The sequence below is a fragment of the Lonchura striata genome, chromosome Z (assembly GCF_050655825.1).
Source record: "Lonchura striata isolate lonStrDom1 chromosome Z, ASM5065582v1, whole genome shotgun sequence".
Taxonomy (NCBI): domain Eukaryota; kingdom Metazoa; phylum Chordata; class Aves; order Passeriformes; family Estrildidae; genus Lonchura; species Lonchura striata.
The window spans coordinates 42,451,210-42,465,929 of record NC_140740.1 but is presented as its reverse complement, the minus strand read 5'-3'; positions in this window follow the sequence as shown (position 1 = coordinate 42,465,929).

Here is a 14,720-nt window from a genome sequence, read left to right as displayed (position 1 = left end):
ATATCATCTACCAGCTTCTGTCTGATTGCAGAGTTCTGATGGCATGCAACATAAATAGTGGTTTCTTATCATTTCTGATTCTGTCATGAGGCAGAAAATTGCAGGGTTTTAGTTATTTGCTAAATGCATTGTCTGTTTCCATAATTTCAGCTGCAATGGCTAAAACAAGTGCATCAAAACTGTCAGAACTGTTTTGGATAACAAAGCAAAAGAGTGACATTTTTGTGTGAAAATGAGGCAGCTGTACTGGTGAATATAAGCAAAATAGGCAAAACATAGCCCAGTCTCAGCCTTAATCACTCACTAGAATTACCAAAGTGACAATTATTGGCAAAGGGAAGCAGAACTGCATAGCGAATGAAGTTTGTCACATTTCAGTGAAAATCAAAGCAAAAGGCAATCTCTGAATACATTGTGGAAATGCATGAAGCCTTATTTAAGTACTTTAGGAAAATACAGGCGTGCCTGGATGTGTCATGGGTTTATAATAAAGCACAACCACTGGATTTTTGTATTTCATGGGTAATAGTTTTTATCTTTCTGTGAAGAGATAGCATTAGTTTACTGTACCCTAGTCCTAGCTCATTTTGTGTACAGATAGCCTTGGAACATTTTGCCATGTCATGCTCTGCCACACCACGCTGACCAGCCTTTGCTCTCTGAGCAGGCCACAGCCATAGGTCTCTCTCCATTTTTAAGGGCTTGTGATCCACAGAAGTCCTTGCTGGATAAAAGTGCTGTCTAACCCAGTCTATGCAACATTTGGTTTTTTAAAATCTCAGATTAAATCTGGCTGTCAGGTTTTATAAATCACAAGGGGAACATTTAAAAAGCTTAGTCAGTAAGCCTTGAATAAAAGACCAATCATTTTTGATCCTAAGGTGAATTTGAATATTTTTTAAAATTTGCATTTTTTTATTTTTTGGATAATAATGATGTTCTTTTGTGGTGAATTATTTCAAGATTAATGCAGATGTTTTATTCAGCCACTGTTTAGCATTATTGGCTGTGTCATCATATGAGGTATTGCTGGTTGACCATTATGTCTTGTTTGCAGTTTATAAAGATGCTGAACAGGATGTGAAACTCAATAATGCATCAGCAGCAAATGCAAATTTTCTATTTACTGGAGAGGGGGGAAGGAACCCACTCCAAAAAGCCATACAAACAAAAAAAGGAAAATATTAAGCCAGGCTTAATGAGTCTATGGGTTTTGTCAGCAGCCTCCTTAATTTTGCTTTTCCAAATATGCCAAGCTGACAGAAACTTCCACAGTGATGTGGGCCTTCTCCAGGTCCCTGATGCCCCAGCATTGCCAGCTGCTGCTGTTGAGTCAGTGACAGGCTCTGACTTCTCTGTGAAAGCCAAAGGGCCAATTTATGGCTCCAAACCTCCCTTTTCTAGGTCATAGCTCCTTTCAGGAATGTAAATCCTCAGCTGGGATGTGGTAGTTGATATTCCTGACAAGATCACTGCTGATGGGAATAAAAGACCACACTTTTTTTTTTTAAAGACATTTTGCAAGAACAGGCTTTCAAAGTGGTCCAGTCTTTTGGTTAACTTTGCAGATAACCAAAGTTCTCATTTGTTTCACCTCCTTTTCCTAGAAGTTTCAGTTCCTACAATCACAAAATTACTGTGCTTATTCATATCACGGTATTGCCTCTTTTTAACAGAAACGCTAACTGCATTGCTTTTGATTTTTAGCTCTAAATCCCTGTAATTCATTACATTATTTTCCTTCATAATTATGAGAATTTAAATAGATTATCAATCTCTAGGAAGTAAGTTTTCAGAGCCTAGAACTGTGGAATACTCTGAATTCCTTAATGAGCAGCAAAATGTGTATTAGTACCCATAAGGAAGAAATTCACATCAAGTTTCAAGAAGGTCTTTTCTAAATTGAGAAAGTTCATGGACCATTCTCATAGAATTATACCACTCTGTCCATATTTGATCATTTATATCATTATATATATTTATATAGTTTGCATAATTTTTATCAGAATCAGTTAGGTTGGAAAACACCTCTGAGATCAAGTCCATCATGTCAACCAGATCATGGCACTGAGTGTCAAATTGAGTCTTTCCTTAAACAGCTCCAGGGAAAGTGGCTCCAATACCTCCCTGAGCAGCCTATTCCAATGCCCAATTACCCATTCCACAAAGAAATTCCTCCTAATGTTCTACCTAAACCTTCCCTGGCACAGCTTCAGACTGTGGCCTCTCCTCCTGTCCCTGTTCCCTGGGAGCAGAGCCTGACCCCCACCCAGCTGTCCCCTCCTGTTAGGGAGCTGAGCAAAGCCAAAAGATCCCCCCAAGAGCCTCCTTTTCTCCAGGCTGAGAACCCCCAGCTCCTTTGGCTTTTCCATGTAGGAGTTGTGCTTCAGACCCTTCCTCAGCCCTGTTCTCCTTCTCTGGACATGCTCCAGCCCCTCAGTGTCCTTACTGAATTGAGATACCCAGAACTGGACGCAGCACTCACGGTGTGGCCTCACCAGTGCTGAGTACATGGGAAGCATCATGGCACTTGGTCTGTGGCCACACCACAGCTGGGGCAGCCCAGAGGCCATTGACCTCTTGCCCCCTGGGCACCCTGGGCTCATGTCCAGCTGCTGGCACCGGCACCCCCAGGGCCTTTCCCAAAGGGTCCTTTCCCTTTCCAGCCCCTCTGCTTCAGCCGGGAGCTGCAGGGGCTGGTGAGACCCAAGAGTAGGACCCGACACTTGGCTGTGGTGCCCCTCACACCATTTGCCTCAACCCATGGATCCAGCCTGTGCAGACCCCTCTGCAGGGCCTTCCTGCCCTCCAGCAGATCCACACTCCCACCCAGCTTGGTGTCCTCCATGAATTTACCATGGGTAGACTTGATCCCCTCATCCAGATCCTCAGAAAAGATTTTAAACAGGGCTGGTCCCAGCACTGATCCCTGGGAACACCACGGTGGCCAGCTCCCAGCTGGATGTGGCACCATCCCCACCACCCTCTGGGCCAGGCCATCAGCCTCCTAGCCCAGAGAGGATGAACCTGTCCAGGCCTGGAGCTGCAGCTTTTCCAGGAGATGCCATGGGAGACGGTGTCAAAGGCATTGCTGGAGTCAGGCAGACACAGCCACAGCCTGTCCCTCACCCAGCAGGATGGTCACCTGCTCATCAGAGACCAGGCGGGTCAGGCAGGTCACCTGCCTTTCCCAAACCCATTCATAGAATGATGTTTGATACTTCTGACTGGTTTTCTTAGTTCTGACTGATCCCAGACTTTGGAAGCATTTAGGGTCAAGCACAAAGGGACCCTAACTTCCGGATGTGCTTTGCTTTCCTGATGTTAATTCCACACAGAATAAGCTCTCACCCTATGATATACAGACATACTAATATACCATCATTTTCCTGTTTCAGCTGTTAGTGTTCCCAGTTTTCCTACAGATTGCTATTAGTAGTCAATGTTACAATTACTGTTACTACTGTTAGCTGTATATTGAAAAAGAGGATTTGTATTTATACTGGTTTTCTATCCCACAGTCATACACCACTGTTAAAAAAAGCTTTGACTAAAGATCCTGAATCTGAAATAAATGTCAGTAGAATCTCAGTCTTATGCTATTTATTATTAGCTTAAGGGAATAATGGACTGGAAAACAAAGTTCAAAAATTTCAGCTGGGTAAGTTATATGGAAGTTGGAATAGTTGAGTAGAAACAAACAGATGAAGATCTCTTTGTGGGATCAATTACACTGATCAGGTCTGTCCTCCACAGATATTTCTGGGCTAGTGTCAAATATGAAAACACAGCCATAAGGAGTAACATAGCCACCTTTTCAGGCATTCACACAACTTTTCAGGTTAATAAAGTTTCTTTGGGTTTTCTTATGCTCAGGTAGTTGTAGGTGACAAAACCTTTTCAGAAAACTCATTACAGTTTACACATTCCACTATTGCACCCAAGATTGAGGAATCCTTCTGACATTACATTAAAAATTCCATCTCAGTTTTTCAAAGAAGATTAATTGTCTGGGAGTTTTCTGTATTTCTCATCTTGTGACAGAAACAGCTGACACTCTTCACTGTGCAAGGTTGCTCTTGCTCAGATATTATTGAAGAAGGGACAAATATTATTTTAAATAAAATTTTAACATAAATATTTTTTCTTAAATTTTTTCAATCTATAGATTTAAACTTCAGTTGATTATGCTGGCTGAATTTGAGTATAACATGGTTTCTTTGTGACTTGTATTATACAAATGGGCAATTTTCCAGATAGTAAAAGAAAGGGGATGAAGTTCAACTGATGTCAGTTGTTACCAAATGATCCATTCCATCCATTCCATTTCCAGTAAGGAAAACAGCTGAATTAAGAAGTTAGGGTGAAGGGTGGAGGTGGAAGGAGAAGCACTCAGTTGTAATGGGAGAAATCAGAGAAGGTCTTTCACAAGTTTCATAAGGCAGGAAATGTATTAGGATATTGATCATGTCAAAGTGTTTTCTTCCCAGAGCTAAAGTTTTACCAAGTACTGAAGGGAAGAAAAAAGGCAGCACTGTAATTACTATACTGCTTTTTATAAGTTTTTAGACTTCATCAATAGTTGATGAAATCAATTCCACTCTAAGTTTCAGAAGAAAAAAGAAACCACTCTTGAGTAGTTTCAGAGAAGATCTTATGCTTAAGGGAAGAAAGGTGTTTCAAATTATGACATTGGAAGACGTTATTAAATAACAGTAAAAAACCCCTGTTTTATACTGTCAACCTTTTTTTCCCATAGAAATTCTCAAACTCTAAGCTAAAAGCCTTGGGAGAAATAGTGTGAAGGTTTTTTCAGTTTATTCTTTCTTAGACTAGATATCTACCTAGATTCCTTTACACATAGCTGCAAGGTTTGTGCAAAGAAAGAGGAAAGAATTATTTTATTTTAGTTACATTGCGGTCCAGTACTAAGCAATTTAAAAGAGAAAATAATATTGTTAAAGATAGGTGAATAAAGCAAGAAAATATGAACTATCTGCAGCCCTTCCTTTCCTTCCCATTCTGCTGAAATGAGAAGCAAGAGAATATGAAAAACAGCAAGGTTTTTGGCTTTATTGTTATTATTTCCCAAGGGCAAAAACCTGCAAGTAGAAAATCTGTTTGTGAGGAAAAGAAATAAAAAATTAGGTGGGTAATATTTATTATCAAAGTAGTAAAATTGTAGCCTCAGCTTTTTCCAACCTTGAGTATCTATAATGAGGCAATTAAGCTACCAAGTGAATCTATCAGGAGGATACAAAGGCATTAACAAGGGCATACCCTGGGTACATCCTTATGTCTGTGCAGGGAAAATTTGGGCATGCAGGCTGGAAGGAAACAGAACCAGGCTACCAAAAGCCCTTCCAGAAGCACTTATGGGTGCCAGGGCGGTGAGGAATGCCATGGCACACTGCCCATGGGAAAACATAATTTGGGAATTGCAAAGGACAGGATGGTGAAAAAAAGGATGCTGTAGGTATTTCCCATATTAGCACATTTGGTATGATTTTATGCAGCACAAACCATCACCCTGGGCTCTCTTTCTACAGTAGAAATGATGAATTTTATTCAGGAGCCACTTCATGAAATTCTTCAGCCAGCTTTATGCCTCAGGTCAAACTATAACAATTATGGTCTCAAAATTATGAGTTTATAGCCTCAGTTATGATATTACAGTCTCATTATGTTCTCAGAATTATCCAAGCTTCTTAAGAGTCAGCACAAAGGTTACCAAGGCTTAAAAGAAATGGTAGTTGCAAAGATAGAAAATGTTCTGTTAAGACAGGTGGTGTTTTCTCCGTTTGGGTGGGGTGGAAAATTTGGATGCTGGAAAGTACTTTTGGAAACCAGCACCAAGTATCCTTATTCATGGAACTGAACCCTTTTGGACTGAGAATTTTTTCACTGATGGAAAAGGGTGAACAACTGGCTTGTGGAAGATTTGCATCTGTAAGAGCCACTATTTAAATGGAGTGATTCTTTGCTAGGAAAACAACATGTATTATTGAAAATATTTCCTTGTATTATTTTTTATTTTATATTCCTTGTACATTTTTGTGTTTATATATGTATATATATATATATATATGCATATATACAATACAATTTTTATTTATTTTATTGAATTTCCATAAGTCCTTTTACTTGTTATCTGTGCAAATATAAAAGAATTGATCTCAGCTCCCTCTTTCTTCTTGCACCAGCTTGAAAAAAAATAAATGCCATGCAGACACTAAGGAGAGAATGGTGGTAGTGGAGCAGTCTTTGCTTTACAGACAAACCATGATGATGATGGCACACAGCCTGCCCTTGATAAAACAAAACTGTCCATGATACAGAGAAAGCTCTCTGTTTAACAGAGAAAACTCTGTTGCACTAAGGTCATTTTCTTCCAAAAAAACATCCATTTCTCAAAACCTCTCAAAGTATGAATGAGGAGAAAAAAATAATGAGAAGAAACAGACACTAATCTAAATTCTCTCATGGCTTCTTTTCACTGACAAAGTGTTAAAGCTATTGAAAAAACACCGTCTGTTGTACTAAATAATACATTAATATGTTTAGCTATTTTCAAAAATTGGCAGTAGTTTCAAGAATCAGAGTTCAGTTGTAGAAGGGGGATCTGACTTTCAAAAGGTGCGTGTTCAGTAATATCAAAACAAATGCCATTGAAGTTGTTGCAAAGCTAGAAGAATCAAATTAGGAGGGTTTTCCAAAATCACTAGTGTTTTTGATAAACATCAGCCTTGACCCATTCCCAGAGCCTCTTGAAGCATGCCAGCCTTTCACACCTTGACTTAGATGCTGCTGTCTGGAGCAAGGATCCTTAATGACCCTGTTACTGCCTGCAAGGATCCCATCAAAAGATCAATGCCATACAAACAAATAAGGAAATAAACACACACACCTTTTCTCTATTATCTCTCTATCAAGGAAAGAAATTGAGTCTCAAAATAGCTTAGTAAGTGTTACGCTAAGTTTTAGATCACTTCCCTACTGACATGACAGTCAATAAAATATCAAAAAATACTATAGCTTCTTCAGTTTGTCTGGCATTGCTTTTGGCCTGATAAACTTGAGGTGCTTTTATTCATTACCCTGTCAGTCAGTCCTTGAAAGATGAGAGATTTCTTAACTTCTCCCTTGAAATGTGTCATGATGGATAGAACATGACATTCAAATAGGCATTCAAATAGGAAACATGGAGGTGGAATCCTTCTCTTCACCAGTGGCCCAAACCAAAGAAAAATGGACTGGCACAGAAACAGGACTTTTGGCACAAAGTCTGATAAGGCTGCTAGTCCTCGCCAAAGAACCAAGGCATGGCTTGAGCTGAAAAGTCAAGGGTATTGCAAAGTTTGTTAACCATTTAACAGAATTCTGGTTATATGACACGAATAACCCCCAGAAAACTGACCTTTTGCAAGGTAATTGATACAAATGAACCAACTGGAAGTCACAGAGGACACATTTATATTGTTCTGTTTAAACACACCAGGAAATTCTGCTGCTCTAAAACTCTGACTTGGAAATATTGGGACAGTACGGGGTACCTTATTTGCCTCACATTTTCCCAAATTATTTCAGGGCGCAGTGCAGGAGTTAGCATACACAAGGGATGATGCATAATAGGGAAACTGAATACAGTTACTCCCTTTCAGAGAGTAGTGAACTTTAATACTATGGATATTGACATTTCAGACTGGAATGGCCTGGGAATAGTGGTGAATGTATCAAACCATTCATTACTATGGTTGTGGCCTTAGCTACTGACTAATCCAGTTTTAGCTGGTAGTCTCAAATGAGAAGTGCTGTAATTTTATTATGGTTAAAAAGGTATAATTATTGTAAACAGGGAATACTACTAAGAGAAAAATCTGTTTTTTTTCATTACACAGACATTTGGATACATCCTTTAGACTGATTGCCCAGGAGATGACCCCTCCAGGACCATAGATAAGGACTGATGCTCATTTAAAGTTCCTTCACTCAGCTGTGAAGAGGAGTATTTTCTTTAGGACTCTGCCCATGCTCTTTGGCATGCCCCTAAAACAAATTATTTTCTCATCATCTTTATGTAGGTTCTATAATTGTGATTCATTATTTAAATAAAAATATCCCCAAAGCCTTCAGAAATTTGTCCAGAAGAGGACACTGTTTATGTAAATGCACTATAAATAGCAAAAATCAAAAGTAGTTGACAAAAATTTCTCACAGTAAGATCATTAGGCCTTCTTAAAAATAGATTCTAGAAATATCCAAAGATATATGAAATGTAGAATGGCTTTGACCCTAATGATCTCTCTTGATTCATATTCACTACAGTCATATAGATTAGGACCATTACAAATCTTTCCTTTGCAAAAACCACTCAGAATGCCACACACTCAGAATTTATTAGTTTTTATCATCTAAGTATATTTTTATTTGTCTTATTGGATTTTTTAGGATGAATAGAACTTCTTTATTTCACATACTTATCAGGACCAATCCCTCAAACTATCAAAATGCTGTATACTTGTTCTAAATTATGTATGTACCTAAACATTTTAATCATTACATACAGCTTATTACCTGTTCTCTTTTCTTTACCATCTTATGACCTCATACCATTTCTACGACAAAGCCACATTACATTAATTTTTAATGAACTGAAATTTTAACTCAGCTATCTGTGTTAGAAGGACTTGTATAGCACAATTTTCACAGTAGGACTAATAGAGCAGCAGTACATGATAAATATGGTTTAACACATTGCTTCAACATTTATTTGTTGATGTTGCTGAATTTATACATAATATTAAACAGAGGTGCAAAGATATATGCCACACTGCCATTAAATGAATCAGAGCACTTAATGATAGAGAAAATATAGAAAGTCATATTGTAGCTCATGGTTCATGTAATCAGGGTCATCCAGGCTCTCAAAATTGAAGATTAAGCTTTTAAAACTACCATAAATGAGTCAGAAACCTTCAATTAGACGCACTAACTTCTTCAATAACATTCAAATGAAAAGTAAGTCTCATTTAATTGTGAAATAGGGGGAAGACTGTGACTGGTGTAATATAGTATAATCGTGAAATATAGGAAAGATAATGACTAGTGCAGCCATTAGCTGAGCACATTGAATAGATGAGAGAGAAGGCAGTGGCAATAAGGAACAGAATCTCACCTTCCTGCAGGGCTTTCCATCATATGATCTCAAAGAATCTCACACAATAATAGCAGTGATTCACACCACTTCTGGGAGGGAGGTTGCCATCACAGCAGCACCTGATTATCCTGCTGGGCATTTAGAGCTCTCAAAGCCTGGGACACTGAATTACCCACTCCCTGAATATTTCTAACATTCCCTCTGGCCACGGTGCTTTTTGTTCCTCTCAGGATATATTTTGTTGTTTTTCCCCAAGCTTTTTTTAAGGAAGAGAACTTTAACTCTTCCTTCACTCTGCACTCTTTGGAACATGAGCTGAAACAACAAAATTCAGCTATCACAAACTTGGGATGGAATAAGGAGAATCACTAAGGAAAAATAAATTTGCTTTGACTTGACCATGCAACTCTGAGCACCCAAACAATGGAGTATGCTACTGTGGTAGATTTTTTTCAAATCTCTATTGTAAAATTCTGACTTATGTGTCAAATTTTAAGACAACATGGGCAATGATACTTAGTATTAAAAAATATAATTACAACTCAAAAGTAGCCCCAGACTCAGGGTCTTGTGTGAAAATACAATCCCAGAATAAGCTGCTCAACGCAAGACTGCATTAAAATTGTATACTGCAACACTTCATCTTCCTAATTGGTATGGATATTATTTAGTTCAAAAAGAGTAATTTAAAGGATATCTCATCCTGAAGGAACCTGGAGCTGGCTGACATCCCCTCGATGGACTGCACATTTCCTCCAGCACTAAAATGCAGTTGACACATACATTCAGAAGCAAATGACCTGAGCTGGGAGCTACTTAAACTCAGTAGTCATTCATATACATATTCCTTTTATTTAGACATGTTCAAAGTGATAAAATACAGGCACTGTAAAGCAAAGGTACAGCCACCAGGTCTCAAGATATACTGTCTGGACACTAATCTAGTTTTTGCCCTGGAGTGATAGATGCTATCATGATTGAGAGAAAACAAAAAAGCCTAAGTGCCGGTAGATATCTGCACAACTATCTTATTCCATAGAGAAAATATGAGTTTAATATTTTTATTTTTATGGTGTTTCTGCATCCACATGTATACTGTGTAGACACATAGAAACTTACATATGCTAGCACATCTTTGAAGATATAAATATGGCAAAGAGTGTTAACTTTTTGCTGACAATGTATACAGCTTGACAATACCCAATCAATTTGTGCTCGGTGCCCTTTGGCAAATGAGATGCAATTTTTATTCTAAATCAATGATGAATTAATTGACAAGATGGTAAACAAAGGTTGCGTCTAATACATCACTGGACCTCTGTCTGTAGAGGGCCTGCAGCTTTGATAAAGTTGCTGGTGTTGCAGTTCTCCAGGACCAAGGGTGTGGACAAATATGTCTTGAGGTCCAGATCATGGTGTGATTTAAGTATGAAAGGTAATGAGGGTCACGAGAAAGCCACATTGGAGGAGGATTTTGGGTGAAAACAATGTTGGAATCCAATCTGAATGCTTTGATGAGTGCCTGTGTTTTAAATGCATACATAAATACATATCAGAATCCTTTAATATAATATTATGTTTCTTCATCAGGGAGCTTATGTGAAATGATTGTGAATTTTACATTTTTTTTTCCATCTGCTTCCAAAAGAGAAGTCTTTTATATGTTTCACTTAATTCCCAATCAATAAATAAATTTTCCACAAAGCATTTTTTTTTAAATTTTATTATATGCCAGGGTAGCTGAGAGTCATAAGTACAACTTCTCACAGGAGAGGTCGGTACAAATGTTCTGATATCCAAAACAGAAATAAGATGCTGAAGTAATCAATGTCTTTAAACCCTTTAAACCCTTTAAATTAGTTACAAAAAAATCAGTTGTGTTAGGAAGGGAGGGGAAAGGTTTTTTCCTCTTATAGAAACCATGCAGGCATCATAATAAATCCCCCTGCCTTTTCTATCCATTTTAAGTTTTTTTTGTTTGTTTGTTTTGGTTTCTTTTTTTTTTTTTCTTTTTTTAAGATTTTTTGTTTGTTTTGGTTGGGGAATTACTTGGTGTGGGTTTGTTTCATTTTGTTTGTTTGTTTTTAAACCAAACATCCTTGGGCAATTAAACTAACCTACATCCCAGTTTTCTGCTTTTGTCGGTGATAAAGAAAAGAAACTTCCCTTTCTCTTTTCCCAAAACTAAGATTTTGGTCTTTGTCAGTTCATCTTCTCTCCTAGGGGAGAATTGTGAGAAGAATCTGTGTAATATTCACATAAACTGTAAGGCTATATAAAGCCAAATCGACACCTAGAACATATTTTAGGATCCTTAAAAACCCAAGCCTTTTTTAATCCAGAAATACTTAGTTGCATTTGAATAATGACAAGGAGAGTCTGTTAGGAGCAGCAAGTTACTAAGTTAATGGAGGGGCCAGATTCCCTGTCAGCTTTTAAAACAACTTCAAAAATCAGCTGAAGTTAAGGAAAATTCTCCAAATCATCTTGCCTACTTCTGCACTATTGTTACCTCCTGCTTCTAGAACAAAAGAGCTGTCTTTTTTTTTTTTTTTTTTTTTTTTAATCCCTCACATGCTGAATTAGTCTGCAATATAGATAATCAATATACAGGCTTTTTAAAAAAAATATCCATTTACTGAAGACCTTTAAAATTGTGAAATGAAGGAAATTCAATAGACTATTCGATCCCTTCTGAAAAGGTTTTTTTCAATTTTAGACCAAGGTTGAAAGGTAGGTTTTTCTTCTGTTTTTAAAACTGCTTTTTTAAGTGACTTTTGATAGTCTTTCCTCAATTTTCCTAATTATAAAATAAAAACAATTTGGAATAAGGTAGAAGGAGTTCTGTAAGGACTTCGTAGTGTTTCTGTTGATCTAGATTTGGAAGTGAGATCTGCCACCCTTTACCTGCTGCTCTTCTCCCTTTCCTGCGCTTCTATGAAGAGTTTGCCATGCCCTGGAAAATAGAATATTAAATTCAGTAGAAAGAAAACCACAAAACTATGCCTTAGAGAGGTGACCCCTTCTCTCAGGATGAGAGAGAATTTCCAGATCTGTGTGCAGTGATAAGGAAGAAAGAGAAACACAAAGACCTACACATCTTTCTCATCAGGGTTTATAGAAAGATCTCCATGCTGCTTGCTCTCTCCTCTCTCACACATAGATGGAGGGCACTGGTTATTCTCAGCTCAAGGTCAGAGACCTCAGCATCAGCCCAACAAAATCATTTTGCCAAAGGCAGCCGAGGATGACTCACTGCTACTAATTCTTCTAAATTTAGCAGATTACATTCCCCCATTCGCAGCTCAACTGTCTGCTTCTGTGACATCTACTCATGTCATGTCTTCTAAGGCACTTCATGAGGAGCAGTCCTGAGGCTGAGGTAGTAACTGAGGTTTCTCAAGCTTCATATTCCACCATCGTCTTTCCACTTACTGGACACTCTCTGGGTGTCCAGATATAAATAGATATAAATAACTAGTCTCCCTCTGACAGTGCCAATATGGTTTGGGAATCACACTCTGGTCAATAAACTCATGGGACAAGCATATTAGCTCTCAGTGCCTTAGAGTAGTTTTATACAAGTCTGGTGAGGAGACACTGAAGGAGCTGCAAGGGGGCTCAGCCTGGAGAAAAGGAGACTCAGGGGGGACCTTCTGGCTCTGCACCACTCCCTAACAGGAGGGGACAGCCAGGGGACAGGGGATGGGCTCTGATCCCGGGAACAGGAATAGGATGAGGGAAATGGCCTCAAGTTCCACCAGGGAAGGTTTAGACTGGATATTAGGGAAAACCTTTTCACTGAGAGAATTATCAACCATTTTGAAGAGGCTGCCCAGAGAAAAGGTGGAAATGCCATCCCTGGAAGTGCTCAAAAAACATGTGGATGTAGTACTTGAGGACCTGGTTCAGTGGTGGACATGACTGTATTATGTTAATGGTTGGACTCGATGATCTTAGAGGTCTTTTCCAACCTAAATGGTTCTATAATTCTGTGAGTTGTTACAGAAAATGCTAGTATCACCATGGAGAAAAAAAAGTGTCAGGAGATGGGAACCTGGAAGTACTATGTGAACAAAGCTGCAAGTAAATGCAGTATGGTGTTACTAACATTGCTCTGGTAAAAATGCAAAAAGCAAAGTTCACAGAAATAAAATACTTTGACACTGTGATCATGCTAAAGCAATACTGTGAAGAAATAAGTGGATTTGGAAAGTTCTATACAAACTGGAATGTCTTGAAAAACTCAAAGCTTTGTGCAGCAACAACTTGACTTCAGAGAGTCAAAGGACAGACATCTAAAATTTAGCTGTTACCTTAAAATCATGATATAGATGATATGACTATACTGTAAGTACCTCAGAGAGTAATCATTGTCAAATTTCCTAATATCCTGATTAGATAAACTTTCATCTGAAGGTGCTTATAATTGTTAACTGAGCCTGGGTGACCAGGATAGAGTCTAATTTCCAACACAAAATTAAGCTGTATAAAATAAATGTTGCCATAAAATTAATTTCAGTTAGTTATATTAAGGCATCGTCTCACTTTCCCTCCCCTCTACCCCCCAATCACATGTGAATATCTCCTGCAGACACAGGATCTGCAGAAACCCTGCTCTTCCCTGAAGCATCAGCTGGAGGCCTGGCAGGATGACAGTCATCATGCTAAACGGCACCAGACATCCTTGTGGGACAATGGAACTGAGCTTCAGGCATCACTGTTCTTGACAGATTCTGCATTTTGTGGTTATTGTGTTTTCCAACACCAAGCATTATAGTTTGCTGCTGGAAAAAATGGCAATCTTTTGCAGGTATTTTTAAAACATGAATTTCCAAGCTTGCAAGATGGCAGAAAGTTAAGGCCAGACTTTGAAGCTTTACCTTTACTCAAATGAAGAGTAACTGCCCTGAGCAATTAGACAGAAAGTGAGAGGCAGACAAGCTGGACAAGCCTTCAAAGCTTAATGCTGTGCTCAGTTAAATTTATGTATGGAGCTTTGGTAGTTGTTTTAGTGGAGTGGATATCCCTCTTAAGGCCAGAAACTCATAGAGCTGGTGACGTGGCATCTAAATAAAGCAGATAGAATTTCCTCTTTCAGTTCTCAGGCAAAGGCAAAAGATACTCAGCTTAGTGTCAATTCAGTATTAACCTCCCAAAGAATAGAGATGACTTCAGAGGTTATATTCCTGAATCAGCTACAGTTTCAGTTTCTGATTTAGCTTCTTTCTTCTTGCAATTTCCTGTGATGTGCATGTAGATAAAAATACTTAACTATTTCCCAGATCTGTTTGAAGCTAAATTACCAGATATTTGTTAAGAGCTTTGAGGCATTTATGATCATAAACTGAAAATTATATTCTCCTACCTTGCTGCTATTAAGGCTTATTATTTTCTTATAGCTCTACAGCATGTTTTCTTTTCAGAATATTGAATAGTATCCTAATAAAAGCAATATAAATGAAAGACAGACTAGTGCCATGCCTCTTCAGTAACATTTACAAAGAAATTGTAATTCATGCCAGTTGAGAAAAAAAAAATCTTGTCATTCTTTTTCAAAGAT